The sequence below is a fragment of the Amphiura filiformis genome, chromosome 14, assembly GCF_039555335.1.
Source record: "Amphiura filiformis chromosome 14, Afil_fr2py, whole genome shotgun sequence".
In the NCBI taxonomy this organism is placed as follows: Eukaryota; Metazoa; Echinodermata; class Ophiuroidea; order Amphilepidida; family Amphiuridae; genus Amphiura; species Amphiura filiformis.
The window spans coordinates 30292238-30305849 of record NC_092641.1 but is presented as its reverse complement, the minus strand read 5'-3'; the positions used below and the strand labels follow the sequence as shown (position 1 = coordinate 30305849).

General features: G+C 34.3%; 1 long non-coding RNA gene across 1 annotated transcript; it reads left to right on the top strand.

The window, feature by feature from the left end:
- Window positions 1-9502: 9502 nt before the first annotated feature.
- On the top strand, window positions 9503-13013 carry LOC140169938 (uncharacterized). Its single transcript, XR_011861439.1, has 2 exons — window positions 9503-9923; window positions 11584-13013. It is a non-coding gene; the product is annotated as an uncharacterized lncRNA (long non-coding RNA).
- The last annotated feature ends 599 nt before the right edge of the window (window positions 13014-13612 follow it).

The following is a 13612-nucleotide window of genomic DNA, read 5'->3' as shown; positions in this document are numbered from 1 at the left end:
CGTACGAGGCTGGCGAAGATACAGGGCTGACAGCCATTCAAAATACACAGTTAGCAATTACAAATGGAAAAATTAACATACTTGCAGTGGGGTACTTTGCCGTACACCGACGGTTTTAGAGTAATATAATTGACACCACATAACAAATTTAGAATTGTTTGTGAAGATTTCATGATTATGTGTTAATCCAATGGCGACGTCAAAAAGGGCGACATCGCTTCCACCACCGCCTGATAGTCAGTCAATCTGGCTAATCTGGATGATCTGGATGACATCACTGCCACATCAGGGTGGAAAATGCTTTAACAGTCTGTCATCTGGTGATCTTCTTCTTCTTCGGCCAAAATGGCCGCTAAAATACTCAAAAGCTTTGAAAAAATATATTTGGCCTTGGCCGCCATTTTGAGCCTCTCGTTGGGCGCCATTTTGAATTTGACACCTGTGAATGACACAATTTGGTTACAAATGTCTATGTTTTAGCTTCTAAAGCCATATTCCATTGATATTGAAAATATACAGTTTTAATGCTGTTTTAATGTCGCCTTCAGATTTCACTCTACCAAATAGAATTATATGGTTGTGCGCCCTTAATTTCAATTCTCAGAAAAACTCATAGACAGCTAAGTAAGCATTAAACTGGGCAGAAATTTGAATAATTTTGGCAAAATTTGGATTGGTCATGATTAGTACACGGCCCTGCAAAGTGCTAACACTTCAAAGTGTTCATAGTTCTGGTCGCTAGGGTTCAACTCCCCGCACAGGCATGGAATACTACGTAATATGTATCATGTTCGCTTCCATTCAGCGATCAATAACCTGACAAACCCATATGTAATCCAATTCATTGCACAAGCTCATACACCTGTGGTTCTTTGATGTTACTGCTTACAATAGAAACATTGATCAATAATGAACGTTGGTCAAAAGATGAGCTTACTGAAGTGAAAAATTATGTACATGCAGAATCATCATTTATGCATATTGCCTTGAAAATCATAAAAGGCGATTACTTGATCAACTCAAATGATTTTATTAGCGTTATTTATACACCATATTTCAATATTTCTAAATGTTTTATATGTCTTTTGACCCAGAAATGTATGTATTTGATGCAAAATCGTGATGAAAAATAATATTTTACCAGTCAGATTCAGAAAGAGAAAATCTCATTACACTCGTTAATTACATCACAATCCAAACATAGATGTTCAAGTTCATAGAGAATGTTACAAACTGTTGTATGTTTTGCTATTTTGTTTTCTCTGTAGGGAATGTGTTTTATCGTTAAAATCGGATATGAAAAACTATCATAAATACAGCACAAACGGGCATCACTATTTGTGTGCATAATACAAATTTACGAATTATATAGAGGTGACATATGACACTTATAAAAGCTGTATCTTGAAAAGGAGATTACTCTGATGCTAGAATTTCGGCATGGAGACTCATGTGAAATGAAGAAAAATATTCCTGATTGATTTTATGTGTCTTTTGAGCTTTAAATGTTTCAAAATGCCAAAATCAACAAAATTCGAGTAATTATGATGTCATCAACATGACATTAATATTCATGAGGAATAATTATTGCTCCCTCAATTAAGAAATGATTAACAAATGGTTGTATTTCATCGCACGACCTTCTAGTAACTGTATCTAGAAATTTATGATAGTTACCTGTCAATTTTCCCCGGAAACACGCTTTTTCTATGGTTACTGACCAGCTCATTAGCGCGGTTCATCAGACATTGGGACATTCTTTACCGTGGGATTAATACCGCCCTCTGTTGATGACAGGGCTTCGAACTCTTATCAAGGCGATATAAGAATTGCCGGGCCGTGAGTAATGTTCAATACTGCAAGAGTACCACAAATGGAAGAGATGGAATAATTTTTTAAGCAGCCTTTTCTTTACAGAAACACTGGCATGATTTCATGTAAATTAGGTGATTCTCGGGCATCGTAGACTTCGAGGGCAGTAAAAAATAATGTCGGCCGACCTATATTTTTCCCAGCTGTCGCTAAAAACTGAGTCGCTCCTGTGAAGAAAAAATTACGTTTTCGTAACCCAGCAAACACAAAACGTTTTCGACATCATTCGCAAAAGGTATACAAGGTTGTCAGAAAGCGTTTAAATGTCGAGTTATATAAAGGGTACATGAATGGTATAAAACGTTTTCATAACATTAAATAACATTTGTTGGTAATTTATTGCACAGCAAACACAAATGTTTTACAGAAAACATTTAAATGTCGGGTTATATAAAGGGTATAAAAACGCTTTAATAAAATTCCAAAATCATTCTAAACAGAATGTTATTTTGGGTTGAAAAAATATTTTGCAAAAAATGTTTGCCCAAAATATTTACAATAACGTTTTAAAAATGTTTTCACGACCTTAATATAACCCGACATTTAAATGTTATTAAAACGTTTTGTAAAAAACATTTTAAGAACATTTCTGTGTTTGTTGGGTGCAAATATTTTAACATAGTGTTATTTAAGTGTTGACAAAATATTTGGCCAAAAATGTTTGCAAAAATTGTTTTACAATGACATTTCGAAAACATTTTAAAAATATTGTTGTAGTGTGTTTTCATACAAAACGTTTAAAACGATTTCATGAACTTTATTTAACTCGACATTTTTATGTTATTAAAACGTTTTTACCTAAACCAAAACCCAAAATATAACTTATTTAAAACGTTTTAAAAGCGTTTTAATGTTTGCTGGGAAGGCAAATTTAACACATATCTATATGGGACTCTGATTTGGTGGTGTGAGATCCTTAGTATGAAAACACTACTTTAGCGGCCATTTTGGTTTTCATATTTGGCACCTATTTGGATTTAAAACATGTTTTAAACAACCTAAAGTTGGGGACAAATGTTTCTATTGTAATCCCTAAAACCGTTTATCATTGATTATTTTGAATATTTAATGTGTTAAATGCTGTTTTAATGCTACTTTAACTCATTTTTGAGTGACAAAATGTATTTTGGCGGCCATTTTGGACCTCATAATGGGTGCTATTTTGGATTTGAAACATGTAAACAACACAATTTGGGGAGAAATATTTCTGCTGTAACCCTCAAAGCCATTTACCATTGATTAGTTTGAATATTTATTGCGTTTAATGCTGTTTTAATGCCACTTTAACTAGTCACGCACAAAGACACACTGAAATCCAATATTTCTTGGAATAAAACGCTACTAAATTTCATGAAATTTTCAGGCAAGCTAACTTCAGTTATTATCATGATTATCTGACATGACACCCGATTTTGAAACCCGCGTTTTCCTGCTTTATGAACGTTTTTGTGATTGTAACACACAGTTTTTCTAATTTTTCCTGCTACTTAGGGCATGTTGAAGCTTCGTTATTTTCCATAATAATTCAACTTTTACACAATATTTGTGATGCGATCAAGCAAAATCAGTCGGAACTCGGAAATATTGATTTTGAGATATAGCCAAACGAAGGAAGTATTTCCTTTTGTTTCCTCCTGTTTTGGAAACTCTTTAATTGCTCATATCTTTGGAACTGGTTGTTCAATTTCAATGGGGCTTTCTGCAAAATCCAGCTTTGTAAATGCTTTTTACTATCCTATAGGAAACTGAAAATTTATTATCGCCGAGTTCCGACTGTTGTTGCTTTACACGTCGATATCGTATCCGTGGTCATGGTACATAATTTAAGCAGAAAACGACCCGTGTCTTCCATTTTCTGGAGCTATATTTTGCTAAAACGCGTTTGTCGGCTAATTTTTCACCATTTTGTTACGTAACACCGTGCTGACTGCTCACAACCCGTAAAAAATTCTGTCGAACAAAAGAGGTCACGAAGTTGCCGTCGTACTGTGCTAAATTGGCTTACGGACCCCTTTGATTTTTTTTGTCGAAATGACTCCACACATCCTCCAACAAAAAAAATTTTCATATTAGACTTTTAAAAATCTATTTTTTTTTCAATTGAGCACAATCTGGCAGTTGATGTTGTTGTTGCAAACTGTGCGCGCAGTAATAAAACAATAATTTGTTTTAAATATTTTGTTTTTCTGATGACTTGCAGTTAATGTAAGATTTCTATTTGTGTGCCTATAGTGTAAATGATGATGACGACGACGATGATGATGATGGTGATGATGATGATGATGATGGTGATGATGATGATGGTGTAGATGATGATGATGATGATGATGATGATTATGATGATGGCGTTGTTGTTGTTGTTGTTGTTGTTCATGATGATGATGATGGTGGTGGTGATGTTGTTGTTGTTGTTGTTGTGATGATGATGATGATGATGATGATGTGATGGTGATGATGATGATGATGATGATGATGAGTCGTGATGGTGACGATGATGGCAGTGATGAAGGATTTAATTTAGTAATAAATTTTCAACCCCCTCCGCACCCACCCAGTCAATGTTGTTTTGATACTGAGACAGGAACGGACAATTGGTCTAGTATTGGCTCCAACATTGCTTTGGGGAGGGGGGAGGATTGCAAGCAATATGAAACACTGCTTACTTCTCATGTATGTTTTTGCTTAACACGTGTGCTATGAGCCATCATCTCCAAATACACAGTTCAGTGACCTCGAGGCCTCCATTCAACAAGAAAGTAAACCTGCTGTTATAGAGGATGAGGCCCACGTGCCAAGGCCAAATCGACTTTTACAATGTTTATTGAAGAGATAAAATATGCATAATCTTAGTTTGCGAGAAGATAAGAGGTCAAATTTTTCCATGTTTTTTATTGAATTACATGCTAGGCATGTTTGTTCCTCTTTGTCGTTTGTGTATTAATTATCATCATCATCATCATCATCATCATCATCATCATCATCATCATCATCGTCATCATTATCATCATCATCGTCGTCGTCGTCGTCGTCGTCGTCATCATCATCATCATATCATCATCATCATCATCGCCTTCATCATTACCTAACTACTAGCCACAAACCCATACCAAGGAAAATAAAATATAAATTTTGCTGCAAGCCCTCAGAGAAAATTAATATACAAATATTTAAAATCATGTTTTATTACAACGTGTCTAATAGTAATAGTGATTTACACACAACCATGACAACTGCTAAATTAAGCTGAAATGAAAAAATATAGACTATAAAAAAGTCTATAATGAAAATAAATGTTGTTCTCCTCTCTTAAATCCGCCTCTTGACACTTTTGTGCCAGATGTTACTCAAGCCATGCAGTTTAATGCACTTGAAGTTTGAATATTCTCTGCTCCTGCTAAGGTAAATCATTGTGTAAATCAATATCACTGATGTAAAATAAATTGCCTTGCGTCAGAATTTTGGTATAATCATTTCCAATTCCTAAGCAGTATCAAAATATGGGGTTATTGAATAGAAAAGTCATGCTACACTGTACGTGGCAATTGACCATTTCGATCTCGATATAAGGTAATTCTAGAAAGCCTTGGCAAATTTAACCCAAAATACGTCATCGTAAAAAGAACCCTCTTCATGAAACATTAACGAAATAATTCAAATAGCGGACCATTAGGAAACAAATTTGGAGAAAACCATCTGTTAATAAAATACTATGCTGAGCCACCAGCCTGGGTGGCTCACGGTCCAGTAATTTCAGATGATTGAGCTCAGTAATACATCAAAGAATGTCTTCCAATTCATGAAAACAAATAGATAATCAGCTTATCGGATTAAAAGCTTAGAGGGAAGGTCTTGGTTCTAAGCGAGTGTTTGTGATTATCAGAAGGTTTTCTCCAAATTCATTCTCTAATGCGATAACCGTTAAGTAAGAGAGAAAAAGCAACTTTTCTAGGCATATTGACACGGGATCTTCGACAAAAAAGTTTCATATTGCTTCAACAATGTTTAATAACTTTTAATCAGTTTTTGACCCGAAAGTGGAAAACTATAACTACCAGGCACGCAGTTTATCACTGCCGGCATTCGCTTCAGAAAATACAGATCGTGAACAGATGTTTTAAATTAGATTAATTACATATTTTATAGTTGTAGTAATTAACTTTTTTTTATGTTTGAAATTTTATTTGCAGAGATGTAAATTTCAACAAACCCAGCCGAATTTGGTTACTTTTTAAAATTTGGTTAAAATTTAGAGTAACACGGAATATATTATTGCTGAAAGCAGGGAGAAGCTTAATAAGCATTTTAAGAAATGGACCCTTGATCTTGAAGCCTCTTAATTTGTTTTTCCCCTTTAAAATTTGTTTTTCTTTGTTATTGCTTTTTTTAGGCCACATCATTGCAGCATCTTTTTTTTGGGAGGGGCGGTTAGTATGGTGGATTTTTGTGGTTAATCGTTTTGAGCGATCAGAGTTAGAGTATAGTTGGTAAACTAAGAAAAAGCAGGTCCTACTCGTCGGACTAGAGGATGTGTGGAGTCATTTCGACAAAAAAATCAAAGGGTTCCGTAATCCAATTTAGCACAGTACGACGTCAACTTTGTGACCTCTTTTGTTCGACAGAATTTTTTACGGGTCGTGAGCAGTCAGCATCGATTATAAATAAATAATAGGGGCACAATAATTTGCCCTAGTGATACACCTCAACTTATAGAGAGTATGCGATACGACGTCACTCATAACAGGGTCATCCTCATTTAAATAAAACTCTGTCCTCCATAAGGTACTACGGGAAAATTCGCATGATACTACAATAAAACGTGTGATAAGTATGAATGGTTGTGGAATCGATCTAGAGACCTCTCCCTCTGTCATCTTAAGTTATCTTAGAATTGTCCTCCAGCATGACTGCCATTTCAATTGTTATACCGTTCCGGTTGGTTTATTGCATACACTCTATACCCCGAGGGGTTCTTCGAAAAATTATGTACGGGGATGTGCCACGCAGACTTTCGGATGCTGACTTTCTCTATACCTACTTTTTGCTGTTTTTGCAACCCATCAGTATACCAATTTTCATGAAAAAGCACCCAAAATGCACCCAGATTTGCCATAATTGGGCGCTTTAAGGGCATTTTTGCCAAAATGCTCCCAATTGGGCTCCACTGAACCCCCCTCCCCCATCGATATACCAAAATCGCTGAAAAGGTACCACAAAACCGTGGCACATTCCCGTACTTTCAACCAGGAAGAACCCCCTCCGGGCTCTTTACTTTAAAACCTTAACTTTAAAAATCTAATAACATAATTCATTTACACCTTTTCCCAATGTTGGCGTAATATCATCGTAAGGACAAGTTGTTGTTTCGTGGTAGGTTTTCATTTAAAATGTCCACTTATGCGTACACGTACACGTACACACCCATGGTTCACTAATGTCTAGTCCTTTTGGAAATCGGGGGAAATCTATGGAAATTTCCCGAAATCTGAACTTATACTAGCCTTGAATGTTCGTACATGCTTCACTAATGTCTAGTTAACGGTATTATGTTTAATAAAATGAAGAGCGTTGTTGCAAAAGGCTTTACATCTACCTCTGGCTGAAATTGAATTATTGGAATGACATTATATTGTGGGTAAAAATAACACATTTTGGTGGCTGGTTCACCTTTATACCGCCTTTCCTTCCAGAGATATCGTATATTTCCCTTTTGGAAATCTATGGAAATTTCCCGAAATCTGAACTTAAAATGAATATAAAATTTTGGGAAAATAGTTTTGTTTTATTTTTTTGATGTAAAATATATACTAGCCTTGAATGTTCGTTAAAGGCCCATTCAGTGATTTGCTCATCCGGACGATCGTAAAAATCATCAAAATTCAGATTTTGGTACCTTTGTAATTGGCATAGATATGCTAACATAGCCTGCTAGTGGTTCGGTCGAAAGCCGTGTATTTTAAACAAAATAAAGCATTTACATGAATCTGGACTTTTGATACTGACAGTACAAAAGTCCGACTCGAGATCGAAAGAAGCTCACTCTCCACCATACCAACACGCGTTGCGTATTGTTTCTACTACTTATTACATCAGTAGCTACTATTTTAAACAAAATACACAATTTTAACTGTTTTTCATATTTGAATTGACCGTTAGTTTGCCTCGGTGACGTTTAATTGCTTATTTTGTTTTCTACTACAAAAATTAAGCGTCTGTTACTCTGTTTTAAATCAATTTAGACTCTACTTCCCCGTGTTAGAAACACTGGACTAGGAAGTTTTTCCAGTCGATTGGTGGCGCACTGTACGAAAATCTCGATTTTCTCGAGTCGATCTGAGTTGAAGTAGAAAACCTTTCTAAAACTTCTGTTTTTGACTAATTTGTCGATGTATTCAGGGAAAAGTGGTTTAATGAAATTCTGTAGACTTATTCTTTATTTCTAAGCAACTCTGACAAATTTCCATTTTTTTTAATGTTCCTGTGAAATCACTGAAAGGGCCTTTAACTATTAAAACCATAAGCATTTTTTTGTGTCACTATTTTTGAAGAAAAAAACACACCACATTTTAATTAACAACAGTATTGCTTTGGAAATACTAAAAAATGGCCTAAAATTACATTTGCCGAATATAATTAAAGGCCCATTCAGTGATTTGCTCATCTGGACGATCATAAAAATCATCAAACTTTAGATTTTGGTATACCTTTGTCATTTATCATAGATGTGCTAACATAGCCCGCTAGTGGTCCATGCCGACCGTGTATTTAAGACAAAATAAGACATTTACATTAGGAATCTGTAATTAATATACCGACAGTATATAAATTGAAAAAAGAGGTAAAATTATTTTGCTGCAAAAAAAGAGGTAAAATTATTTTGCTGCAAAAGGCCTTACATCCATAAAAGGCGCGATATAAAATAAATAATAAAATAAATATGAAGGCTTGCAAAATTGTACCAAACCTATTCTTTTAGTTTCTATTCATCAACAATGTATCCAAAACCAAAATGATTCAAATCGCACAAGTAATAATAGCACAATTAAAAAAGTTGTTTTTCTCAAACAGTCAAAAAGTGGATGTAAGACCTTTTGCAACAAAGCTTTTCAAATGTTAATTAGAAAATAAATTGGTTATTTAGAAGGGTAAATGTAAATTTATTTAATTGACATGTCATTATATGTAATTATTAAGCTAGATGAAAGCACACACTAGGTTCATTAATGTTATTAAGTTTAGTATATTATGTTTAAGCACTGATAATCAGAATGCAAAAACGAATACAAACTCTGCAAAATGCAGAAGGGTAATTGTAAATTCATTTAATTGACATGTCATTAGGTTCATAAATGTCATTAAGTTTATTGTATTATGTTTAAGCACTGTTAATCAGAATGCAAAAAACGAATGCAAACTGCAAAAACGCATAAAATGCACACAGCTGCCTACAATTTAATGAAATTGCAATCTCTTTTTACGACTCGATGAAAGTAGACAACTGGCTTAATGATAGAAAGTTAAACGACGTTGTCTGCCGGGAGACGGTGTTTATTTAATTTTGGATTTGTAATGTGTAGGACAATATGTTTTAAAGTATGAAAGGTTAATTAATTTCAGGCACAAACGTATTTTCGTTGCGGACCAGAATGTAAATATCCTAACACACGTGATTAATAAGTCATATAAAGAGCCTAACAAAATATAGGTTTACTCATAACAGGCTACACGAAGTCACGATGGCAAATGTCCTAGTTCTCGCTGTACTGATTGTTGCTGTGGCATCATTTGCGCACAGCGCAAACCCAGCTCATGATGTGACTCTTCAAGATCGAAACAACTTGGCGATAAATGATGATGCAGCTGAAGCAAGAATACGCCGTGACCCACTTGCCGAAAAACGCGCGGAAGAAGAGCTAAACTCTCGCGCCCAAGTCAGGCAACGTCAACAAAAAGCCCGCTACCAGCCACCATTTTATTCCGAAAAACGCGCGGAAGAAGAGCTAAACTCTGACCGTGCCCAAGCCGGGCAACGTCGACAATATTGGAAAGGTTAGGTAAGATATTCTTAAACATGTTAGATCGGTTAATATAGCCCGCTATGTCGAATAAGGTTCGCCATGTGATATGTCGAATCTTTCCCTAAACCTAGATCTTGAAACTAGCCATAACTCACTATTCTAACTCTAACTCTTACCCTACACTCTAAATTAGAAGGATTTAAAAATAAATCCGTAAGATTGTAATTATATTTGAAATTTATCTTAAAAATTTGAATATGAAATTTTTAAGTTTTGATTTTAAATCTGTAAGATTTGATTTTAAATCTAATACTTGATTGGTCCCTAATAACAATCCCTTAGGATTTATTGTATATACTTGAAATTTAGAGTGTAGATATATGCCTAATCCTCTTTCTTATTCGAAAATGTTCGAGTAAACTATTTCATATTTGACATTATAGCGAACCCTCTGGTATAATATGAGTAAAATTCCAATTCGATACTGAAACTTCGACATCGGCGAACCTTCAACATAGCGGGCATACACCTGTTAAGCTTGTCAATTGTTGCCTGTAATTGCATGCAGAAAATACAGTTAATTACTTTGGCTTAGTGTATCCAGCAGGAGCGGTAGGAGGGTGCGGGAATGATTTGTTTGTAAAAAGGTGATACATAGTTTTTCAAAACATATGTATATAGCCTACACGCTATTATAAGAGTGTGACTTTACAAGTCTATAATGTACATGTAGGGTTGTTTAATACTTGCATTCCATAATTAGACAATTTATGGTTTTAGAAGGAGAGTGAGGGGTGGGGAGAAAGAAAGACAGAAAAAAATCAACACAATTCAATTCCTAAAATGCCAAAAATTCATGGCAGTATAGCTCCTGGAGAAAAAGTGGGATGTGGTTCTACATCAAATCTACACCGCTGCTATGATTGATACAAAGTCTTCAATAACCTTATTGATTATACATTTTCGTTAGGGGCTGGGGTATGAATGTTTGGCCAGTATTTTTTGTGAGACATGAGAGGACATCAGACATATCGAATTGCATTCTGAATACAATAAGAATGTCCTTCTGATATCAAATAATTTTGAAATTCGCGATATAATACACATTTTATGGCAAATGATTAAAACATGATATTTAACCATGTTAACAGTCCTCGAAATCAATATTTATAAATCTAATGATATGTACTTAAAGTGCCTATGTAGCTGGGATGAAAAGCCGACGATCCATTGAAAATGTTGACCTGTCGTATTGAAGATATGGACTTTTCCCCACAAAGATCTATTTTTTTTGGTGTTTTGGGAAAATCCATATCTTCAATACGAAAGGTCAACATTTTTCAATTGATCGTCGGCTTTTTATCCCAGCTACATACAGTTTAAAGTAATATTATTAGATTTAGAAAGTTTACTTCGAGGACTGTTAATACCAAAATTTTAAAAAATATCAAATTTTAATAACTTGTCATAAAATTTGTATTAAATTGTGATTAAAAAAAAAAAAAAAAAAAATCAAAATTATTTGATATAAGCAGGACATTCCTCGTATTCAGAATTCAATTCGACATGTCTGATGTGCTCTCATGTCCCACAAACATACTATCGAAACGTTCATACCAGAGCCGTTACGATCAGATAGACATTTCAATAATTTAATAAATTCAGCTCTTTCTTGGTTTATATCATATACTTTCAGAATCGCACTCAATGTGTCATCGTTTATGGAATTCGGCATATCTCAGTCATACACCAGAAGAAGGCGTTCCACATGGATCAGTTATTGAACCACTTTACTTGCTTTCACTCTTTATACTTCTCTAATTGATGATACTATAATAATAGGTTCATATGGCTTGTCAAAATGATTTATGTAGATGATACTCAAATTTATGTTATAGTCAATGACAATGATACCCATGCAACTATTTTTTAATCTTGAACTATGTGTCAATCTGGTCAAAGACTTCATGCATTGGTCAACTGCAATGATCTGAAACTGAATGCTGACAAAACTGAAGTTCTTCACTCATCATCTCCCTTTCGCATTCATCTACATTTGCATCCGGCACCACACATCCGTGACTCAACGATTGAACCAGCTCCTAGTGAAAGAAATCTAGGTGTAATTGCTGAACCAAGGGGTCATTCAACTTTAGAAGTGACGGGTATGTGCCTGTCATTAGACCACCGAGTCGAAAATATCCGACCCTTATAGTTCGGCTATCCAGTGATCCCCTTTTTCATAAAATAAAATACCATAAAAAATAATGCAGAAACTATCAAACTCCCTTATTTCAGCAAATTTAAACTGTATATTTGGCAAAGTTGGAAAAAAGTAATTTCCTACCCAATGTTTTGCAAACTTTTGTACTCTTGTTTTGTCAAAATTGTGTACCCAATTTTCTTTCATTACCCATTGGACACAGGTTAGGATTTCGACGTTAAATCAACGTTGATATAACGTCGAAGTTTCAACCTAACCTGATTTCAACTTGATTTCAACCTAGAGGTTAGTTGAAATCAGGTTGAAATTTCAACCTGATTGCAACCAAATTTCAATGCAAAAATTGAAATCAGGATGAAGTTCATTTGCAAATACAACGTTATTTCAACCTTTATATGTGATAGGTCCCTACTTCCCAACGCCGATACAACACCTGTCACTTCTAAAGTTAAGTGCCCTCCTCCGGTGTTGAACATGATATTTCTGATCTGCCTTTTCCCTTCATATCAAGAACTTCTAAACTTCTTAATATCGTTATGTAATTATTGCTGAATTGTTGGTGTCGTCACTTTTTATGTTTAGCGCTTTGACACATTGTGTCTACAAAATTTGATTTATTATTATTATTATTATTATTATTATTATTATTATTATTATTATTATTGTTATTATTATTATTATTATTATTATTATTATTATTATTATTATTATTATTATGGTATTGCTGGTCACCTTCTTCATCAGATGTGCATTCCATTTATACATACACGTTTCTGCGATCCGTTGAAATAAAAGAATATTGGTTAAATTGAATATTTGCACGGAAAATGCTCCGTCATTGTAAACAAGGGAAATTACATAATAAATGTCAATAAAATCTAATAAATATCAATACAATCTAATTTGGTACGTTATCTAAGTTAATTCCTTGTTAATTTAAAATATTAAGATTCTCAATTTGATGTGAGACTAAGAGTCGCGGAATGTCGGAGGGAAAAAAAATCACACCATGCATGGAGTAACCGATATTCTTGAGGACCCTGCAGACTTTTTATTGGATGTAGAATATTTCCAGTAATCTTTAAGTTCTAACGAATGTTTGATGACGTAAAATCGACATTGTGTCTACAAAATTTGATTTATTATTATTATTATTATTATTATTATTATTATTATTATTATTATTATTATGGTATTGCTGGTCACCTTCTTCATCAGATGTGCATTCCATTTACGTTTCTGCGATCCGTTGAAATAAAAGAATATTGGTTAAATTGAATATTTGCACGGAAAATGCTCCGTCATTGTAAACAAGGGAAATTACATAATAAATGTCAATAAAATCTAATAAATATCAATACAATCTAATTTGGTACGTTATCTAAGTTAATTCCTTGTTAGTTTAAAATATTAAGATTCTCAATTTGATGTAAGACTAAGAGTCGCGGAATGTCGGAGGGAAAAAAACACACCATGCATGGAGTAACCGCAGAGGATGATT